This window comes from Oreochromis niloticus, unplaced genomic scaffold (genome assembly GCF_001858045.2).
Source record: "Oreochromis niloticus isolate F11D_XX unplaced genomic scaffold, O_niloticus_UMD_NMBU tig00007819_pilon, whole genome shotgun sequence".
Taxonomy (NCBI): Eukaryota; Metazoa; Chordata; class Actinopteri; order Cichliformes; family Cichlidae; genus Oreochromis; species Oreochromis niloticus.
The window spans coordinates 421440-430266 of record NW_020328784.1 but is presented as its reverse complement, the minus strand read 5'-3'; the positions used below and the strand labels follow the sequence as shown (position 1 = coordinate 430266).

At 41.7% G+C, this 8827-nt stretch overlaps 1 long non-coding RNA gene across 1 annotated transcript; it reads right to left on the bottom strand.

Annotated features, from left to right (window-relative positions):
- Positions 1-214: 214 nt before the first annotated feature.
- LOC109201583 (uncharacterized) lies at positions 215-987 on the bottom strand. The gene is made up of 2 exons (XR_002061633.2): positions 773-987; positions 215-605 (listed from the first exon to the last, which is right to left on the bottom strand). It is a non-coding gene; the product is annotated as an uncharacterized LOC109201583 (long non-coding RNA).
- Between the last annotated feature and the right edge of the window lie 7840 nt (positions 988-8827).

Genomic DNA, 8827 nt, shown 5'->3' with positions numbered 1-8827 from the left:
TGCAAAGATTCTGAAGTTATTTTTCAAAACAAAGTCGGCAATAGTGACAGTCTTTTCTACACTCCGGTCACTTTCGGTGGGCTTTTGAAAATGGGTCTGTAACACCCCTTTCAACACTTGGGATACAGATTTAGATGGTTACCTGTGTGTTGGGCCAATAGCTGAGGTTCGACCACTGGAGCAGAGTGGATGACTAATGAAACGCTCAAAAAACTTGGTTTGATCAAATTGTATTCACAATTAAAGAATCGCACATACATACAATGAAAACAATAACAGTACATGAAAGGAAAAATTGGGCCCAAGTCACGGAAAATAATAAACAAAACACACACACCCCGGGGAATTTGAATCAGTCTCTCTCTTTTGTGTCAGCCGACACCCTTAAGTGTGAGTCCAGCAATGAGGGTTCTCCTTGCAGGATGTGCAAAGGAGGAATGAAGTGTAAATCTGTCCTACCACTTAAGTAGAGTTTGTACAGTTCACGGCTCGTCCAAAGAATTTAGTTCTCTTTTAAAACAATCATCTTAAGGATCCTGGAGGGGTGGCTCGCCATCTTTGGACTGGATCATCACCGAACTGTACTCCCAACAAAAAAACCTGACCTGTATAACACAGTCAGAATAACATTCAAAAATCTATATTTAGTCATGTATACATATAGCCTTTCTTATGTGTCGTTCATACATACTAACAAATTTGCATTTTACCTTTCCAGTATACAGAAAGAACAACAGAATAATCCAAAACATAGACAATGATAACTTCTTACCAAAGTAACCAATAAAATGGGCTCTCCTGGAGCTTCAAAATGGCGATGGTGAAGCGTTGTAGCACAACTACAAAGAAACATAACCCCATTTTCTTTAAACTGTATTCACCTCACAATGAACACAATTAAGGATTGATATAGGAACATATCAACATCTACAGCATACATATAACTTACAATCTTTACATGCATCGTCATAGGAAGCGTTTGTGATTCATGGAGAACGGAAGCGTTACACAGATACGACACCAAAGTTTACACACTATGTCTACTTGATCCACGTCTGACTCCGCGAGCCCATAATGTTTCCACACCACTGAAGGGTTTTTTTTACCTCTCTTTTCAGCCAACGGCAGTCACTCTCCTGTCCAAATAACTTCTGCTTAGCTTTCCGAGCTTCCCTCTGTTAGCTCCTCTCAATTGTTATGCCGCGTGTTCGAAACGCAGAGAGGTTCGCTCGATTTGCCACACGGAGCAGCGCGAGAGTAAAGCACGAGGGAGGTGCTAATAATCGGCTCAGTCATTTTTAATGATCGTTGAAAGCCCAGATCGTAATTTACATTAAAATTCGATTAATTGAGCAGCCCTAGCCACATATTGGCAGTGGTTCACCGATGCCAATGACATATTTACCCAGCTACATTTCCGAAAGAATGCAAAAGCATTGACATATATTTTTCCTTCCTGTGATAGCCCGACGGGCAGGGCAGGGATAGATTCTGGTAGCCCGACTGGAAAAATCGCTAGCCCCAGGATGTCGGGGTAGCGATTTTGCGAGCCCTGGAGCCGAAAGAGCCGGTTCTCTAAAAAGAGCCGGAAATCCCATCACTAGTCACGTGTATCACTTCTACCTCTTCTTAAAGTCATTAAAGATTTATTTTACTGATGGCATGAAGTTGGCTTTAATGTTAGTTGTATTGTCTTTGGGTTGTTACAGCTTCACCTTGATCACAAACTACGCCACTGTCGAACTAAAACATAACATAAAATTCAATGAAATAGTAAGACGAGTGAAATAAAGACATAAAATGATCTATATAACATACAAACATACCTCGCTGGCTGACCCATGCTTTGAGACAGAAATGAGCACTTTACAGATACTTTTAAGAAACAACTTTCTCTGAATTAAATTGGCTTCTGTTGCTTCAACTTGCCATGATCACACATTAATATGGGCGTGCATCTCCCTCAGGTGCACCAGTGGAACCAACATGCAGTACAATAGTTCCTACATGAGAATTTTCACAATAAATGACCTAATGGCATATAAAATATGCATAGTGCAAAACAAAATACATGAACTGAAAGTAAGGCAGTAAAACTCCCACCAAATCACAAAACTATCTACTTAACCCTCCTCTTGTGTTAGGGTCGGCACCGACCCATTTTAAATTTCAAATGCATAAAAAAACACATACATTTGTTTATTGTATCAAAGCTTTTTGACTTTGTCAGGAACCTCTATTTCTACAAAATAAAACAAAGAAAATCTTTTCACTGAATTATAAAATGCTCTAGTTGAAATTATGACCTTTGTGTTGTTAGGGTCGGTTTCGACCCAGGTATATTATGAGTATAAAGCAATAATTAAAGCCAAAACTGAAATCATAAGTGAACTGTCAGCTAAAACACTGACACCAAGCTCCTCTCCTAATCATATGAGCTTCAGGGGATTCTTATTTTGCGTGTTTTTCCCAGTATACCTGCACAAAAACAAAACAAAATAAAGATGGCATGTCAAGACATGTGAGGTGAATTCACTCATTTGAGTGGCCATTTGACTTCCAGAGTGCACATTTACAATTTCCAGCATACAAAAATGAGAAGAAGATTTACAGTGAGCCAAGTTCTGGATCATATTGTTGGTGAAAATGAAGGAGAGGACACAGAGCAGCACAGCGATTCAGATGGGCAGGTTTCTAAGGAGGAAGACAATGTGGACTATCATCCAGAAGACACAGACACATCTGATCAGAGGTGGAGGTCGCTGGTGCTGAAGCTACTCCTGCTGAAAGATTCAGCTCAGTACCTCATGAGCAGGGCAGCTGCTGCAAATGTCATCAAAATGACCCCTGGAATCACATTCTTGCTCTGACCAAAGTCAGTGACATCAAGAGATGTTTTGAGCATTTTAATGCCATTGTCACTAAAAGGAATCAACATTACTATGATAAACCTTTGAAGGAAAAAAGTCCATGGCGACATGTGGAAAGATATTGATGAAGATTACCTGGATGTGTTCTTCTTCTTGCTGTGTACAGATGCTGCAATGAGGCCACTGATAGTCTATGGGACGCATTGACAGGCAGAAATATTTTCTGGGCAACGATGTCACTTCACACATTTGATATCATTTTGATTCAAGAGACCTCAGGTTTGACAACAGAGAGACCAGACCGAGGTCTGACAAGCTTGCTCCAATCAGGGATGTCTGGGAGAGATGGGTTCAGCTTCTTCTGCTGATGTTCATCCCAGGACCAGAGGTCACAGTGGATGAACGCCTTGTCCACTTTTCGAGGAAAATGCCCCTTCTGGCAATACAGACCCAGTAAGCCAGGGAAATACGTCAGAAAAATCTGGGCAGTCTGTGATGCAAAAACCAACTATGCCTGGAATGTACAGATTTTCACAGTCAAAGCTGAGAGTGGCATCCCTGAGAAGAACCAGTGAAAATGTGCGGTCCTCAATATGAGCACTGGACTGCAGGATCACAATATCAGTTGTGATATTTTATTTTATTTTATTTATTTATTTATTTATTTTTACTAGGTATGACCTCGGACAGGAACTTCACAAAGGAAACTTCACAAAGACACAGCTGTATCATCAGGAAGTGATAAAAAGCCCACAATTACCCACGACTATAACCAAAACAAAGGAGGAGTGGACTTTTTCTTTTTTTCAGTTTATATTAAAGGTCTACTGCTGAAAAAAACCCATTTTTTGTCTTTTCTTGATGTAAATATCTATGGGTCGAAATTGACCCGTAACACCATAGATGTCATTTTAGTTATTAATCTTAAAATGAAAAAATCTATAAAACAGATTTATTTAAGAGATGTGTCCTATACCCCTCAATAATAGTCAGGTAACACAAAAACCTTTTATTTATTAATATGATTCACTTGAGGTTAATTTTACTATTTTTTTTTAATTGAAATCGAGGGGTATTGTGACAAAAAAAGACCCAGAGGCCCACACCAAAAGTATTAAAACCAACATTTTCATGGATAAGGAAGCCTAACAAGGTAACTAAGAGAGGAGAAACAAATTGGATGATAACTTATTGTTTTTAGTGTATTTTATAGCTGATTTAATTAACGGGTCAAAACCGACCCGTTAACATAAGAGATGATAACAGAAAGCTAACACAAGAGGAAGGTTAAACACATTATAATAGGAACATGTTTTAATTTTAGCATTTTTTCTGCTTCTAGCAATAACACAGTTTTGTGTACTGGCCTATCAAGGTACACTGGTTTGACAGTCCTTTTCCCATTCTTATTCAAGGTTGAATCACTGAGTAAAAGCTTAACCTTTCTAATTCTTCCATCTGCACTTGGATATACCTCTGTTACTCTTGCCAATTTCCACTTGTTCCTTGGAGAATTGTCCTCTTGGAGAATAACAATGTCATTCACCTTTGCATTCCTTTTATCTCTTTGCCAGATTTGTCTCCGTTGTGTCGTTATTATAAAGTGCAACTAAATCCTCCCTCTGGATGGGAAGAGTCCATGTGTCAGTATTCAGACACCTGGCTTGGGTTTCTGCAGCTAATGTGTCACCTGTGAGGAGACAAACCCACAGCATGCCGGTCATTTCTACATCTGTTGGTGTGTCCTCAGTTTCCCAGCATGCCTTGGCTGTGCTCATGGAAGTGAATGAGGGGGAAAGATCTGTCCTGCTGCCCTGTCAGTACTCAGATTTCATACCTGGTGATCTCAGAGGACAAAAGCAGCGTTACAGTGGCGCACATGGATGAGAGCTGATGCTCTCAACACTTCAGACCTCCACCTGTCTCTGAGAAAACCAACAATGGCTGTCAGCAGCAACTACACCTGCTCCACCAGTGCTGGGAGAGAAGAGCTGAGACTGACAGCTCTTTGTACAGGTCAGTACTGTAGAGGTCAGAGGTCAGTTTGCTGACAAACCATTTAAAAACATTTTTGAGCTAAACTCCATGGAAGTCACAGAGGAAAGAAGAGACACTGCAGAGAGGATCCAGAATATTTGATGTTTTCTGATGACAGTTAAAGTTTCCAGCTATCAAAAAGTGTAACGGTGCGCACACACCGAACGCGAAGGAGGATGGATGGCGATTGACGGGATACAGAGACTCTTCCCATGAACGGAAACAACACGAACAGTAAGTACAGAAGGCCTTACGGTGTGTTCACACCGAACGCGATAGAGGCGGCCAGAGCGTCAGGTTCACATGTAAAGTCAATGGAAAGAGCACGATGACACGCGATTGCGCGTCTGGCGAAAATGCGGTGGCAGATTTGCGTCGGGAAAACGCCAAAACCCGTGAAACGCGCGTCAGTGTACCGCGTGGGGCGCATGTGACTCGCGAAAGAAAACCACGCGTGTCAAATTGTAACCAGGTCACGGGGCAGATCAAACCAAAGCCCTTCATTCCTCATTCAGTATGGAGGAAAAACTCATCACTGCCGTGGCTAATCACCCAGAGCTGTATGATGCCAGCTGCTACTTCTACCGAGACAGGATTAAAGAGGACCGAGCTTGGAGGCACAGAAGTGAGGAGATCGGGCAACCTGGTAAGTTCATTCATTCTTCTTTTTAATTTTCAGACTGACCCGATCAAGCCGCGCAAAAGCTAGCAAGCCCGCCTACTGTCCCGCTATTTTCCCACTGATGTACAAATACCGTTCTGCTTTTATGCATGTTGTCATATAGGAATATGGTTTATTAATAAACAGCACACAGTGGTCCCGCTCATCCGTCACTGCCTCGCTTTTTCGCTGATTTTTTATTGCACAGTACAGCATTGCATTCTGCAGCCTGATTGACAAATCTCCTCCGTGTCGTGTCTCCTGCGCTTGCCAAATTTATCATGTTTGGTTTTGATAACCATCACGTCCAATAGAAAAAACAGCACAAAAACACTCATAACTATGACCCTCGTTGGGAAATACACACCTGCACCGCGAGGGAAAAAGGCGCACGAAAGTGGCAGGCAGATGAAGACAAAACACGGCATAGTAATACTTTTACGTTTGCAATCTACAAAAGTTTGCACTTTGAGAATCAACTTGTGAGAACTGTGACTAATGTTCATGTGTGTGGGGAAAAAAGTGTATAAAGTGCGTGGCGAGGGGCTAGTTATTCTGACAACCCCTGCTGCAATAAATGAGGGACCACTGTATATACTTTCTCTGTGACTATTGTTTAAAACCTGTTAACATGTAATATTGTCTTGATAGAACCAACTGATTCTGCGGCAGAGCATCCCCTGTTGATTCTCCTTGCTCCCCAGTCCCTGAGCTCCTGCTGCTGCACCCACAGGTATGTAATTGTAGCATCAGATGTACAGCAGCACTGATAGCTTTTTACTCGGTGGGATTCCCTTGTGTTTTTTCAATGTTGAAATGAAAATCTAGCATCAGCCTTCTCTTTTCCTTGTGTTTTGTGCTGTTTTACAGGCCCAGAGAGGAGGACAGCTCCGAGGCAGATGAGGGACGGTCCCAGGATGGTCCATCGGTGGTGGAGCTGGCCATCCTGGAGTTCCTGAAGAGGCCACGCCAGTCTCCAATGGAGCATTTCCTCCTCAGCCTTGTTCCTGCTCTGGAGAGTAGCTGGGTCCTTTTTATTCCTGTCTCTCTGTAAATACTTATATTTTATATATTTATGTTTAATGTTTTTCTGTTTGAAATTGAATATTATTTCAAATAAATTTTTATCATGACTAATGTCTCAGTTCTACTACACAGCAAATGTTGGCACACGACTTGACACATGTAGAATTTATTTCATATTATACTAATGACAAAATATACTAATACAGTGGGATGCAAAAGTTTGGGCAACCTTGTTAATAGCCAGTATTTTCCTGTATGAATCGTTGGTTGTTACAATAACAAATCTCAGTTAAATATATCATACAGGAGACACACACAGTGATATTTGAGAAGTGAAAAGAAGTTTATTGGAATTACAAAAAGTGTGCAATAATTGTTTAAACAAAATCAAGCAGGTGCATAAATTTGGGCACCACAAAAAAAGAAATGAAATAAATATTTAGTGTATATCAATGTGTGTGTCTCCTATGTGATATATGGGGGGCCTTTGTCTGGACGTGCTCCCCATCCAGAGCTCCACAGCAGAGAGGGAAGTTCCAGCGCTCCTGGAATCCCTCCGTGATGGAGCGCCAGTCTCCAGGTGAAGGCACAGCCATGAAGTCGTCCACTACACAGTCCCAGATGGCCGTCGCTACCTGGGGGGGTGATCTGGCTCACTGTGGACACACCGACTCTGAGACTGAACGCGATGGTCCTGAAGGAGTCCCCGGTGGCAAGGGACCTGGACAAAATTGTTCAAAATTAGTATTATGTGTACTGCAGTTACAAAATACATTATTCAAATTCCAAAATACTTTTGTGATGTCAGATTTAAATTACAAAACATAAATCTTACATAAAACATTTTGTAATTATAAGGATAATTAAATAATATATATTAGATATGATATAAAACAGTTGTGTTTTGTTTAACTTTAACATATCATAATTTGATTGGTAGCAACTTTTACCCCTACAGTGAGCCAATCACTCATAATTCCTAGACATGTCAGTCAGGTAGGAATGAAGTAAGACATTAATAGAAATAAAGAGTTGTATGTTGACATGTAGCCCTTTCCTTGCTTAAATCATTGTTGATATTTTTGAAAAATTAACCTGTGATAAAACAGCATATCAAGATAGAATATGCTAGATAGAACCATATAACTAAAGATGAACCAAACTTCACAATTTCATCTAGCTCTCAGATTTAAGAAAGGCTGCTGACCCCTGTTATAGAGTCTGACAGCTGCGGGGATTATATACAAATATTCAACTATACCAGAATTAAACCAGGTGTAAATAAAAAAAGGAGTGAGTATCACTACAAAGATTACCAACAGTGGGCCTCATACCACAGTGTGATATCAGCAAACACAGAGAGCATACACTGATAGACACCACAGCCATGCTATCATTGCAAACACTGATAGCAGCAGAAATCTAATTAAATCGGGACTTGATGAGACCTTTCGAGTATCACTAGAAATATTATAAACAGTCGTCTCCATACCACAGTTTGCTATCAGTAAACACAGACAGCATTCACTGTTAGCATACCACAGCCATGTTAGCAGTGTATGAACAGATGGTTTAGCATATATTAGCACAGGTATCAATAAAGGACTACCGTTTTAACCACTTTTACTAACCTCAGGCAGATGGACAGCCACTCTGCAGGTGGGATTGAGCGCCTGTAGTTGGTGTCTCGGCGAGCGATCCTGGGATCGACGCGGGAAAGCAGGTCCTCAAACTGGCCGGGTGACATACGGTGGTATCGCTGGAATCGGCCGTCATCTAGGCGCAGCTCCTGGAGCAAATGGTGAAACTCACCAAACTGCTCACGCCTCTGGAGGAGCTGATGGACCAGGTACGGCGAGGACGTCTTTTACGCCGCTGCTCTGCTCTCCACAGTAGATAGAGAAGGCTGACTCTCTCTTCAAGCTCTAGCTCGACAGCTGCCATCTTGCAAAGATACCATCTGGCACACCTTCCTCCCACATCCCTCCCACATTTCCGGTTCACGCGCGTGGAAAGATGCAATTTTGAGGCGCAGTGGATTTTCCCTGGACATGCGTTGAGGTGCAAATGTGCACGCGTGACATTAGGGGCGTTTGGGGCGTTTTCGCTCGCCTCTTTCGCGTCCGGTGTGAACGCACCGTAACAGCGCAGCCTTCATGTACTTTCAGTTCTCCATCATTAATGATGACTTTCCGTTATAAATCATGTTGGCTAGTTTTCTAACTCAGTCCAT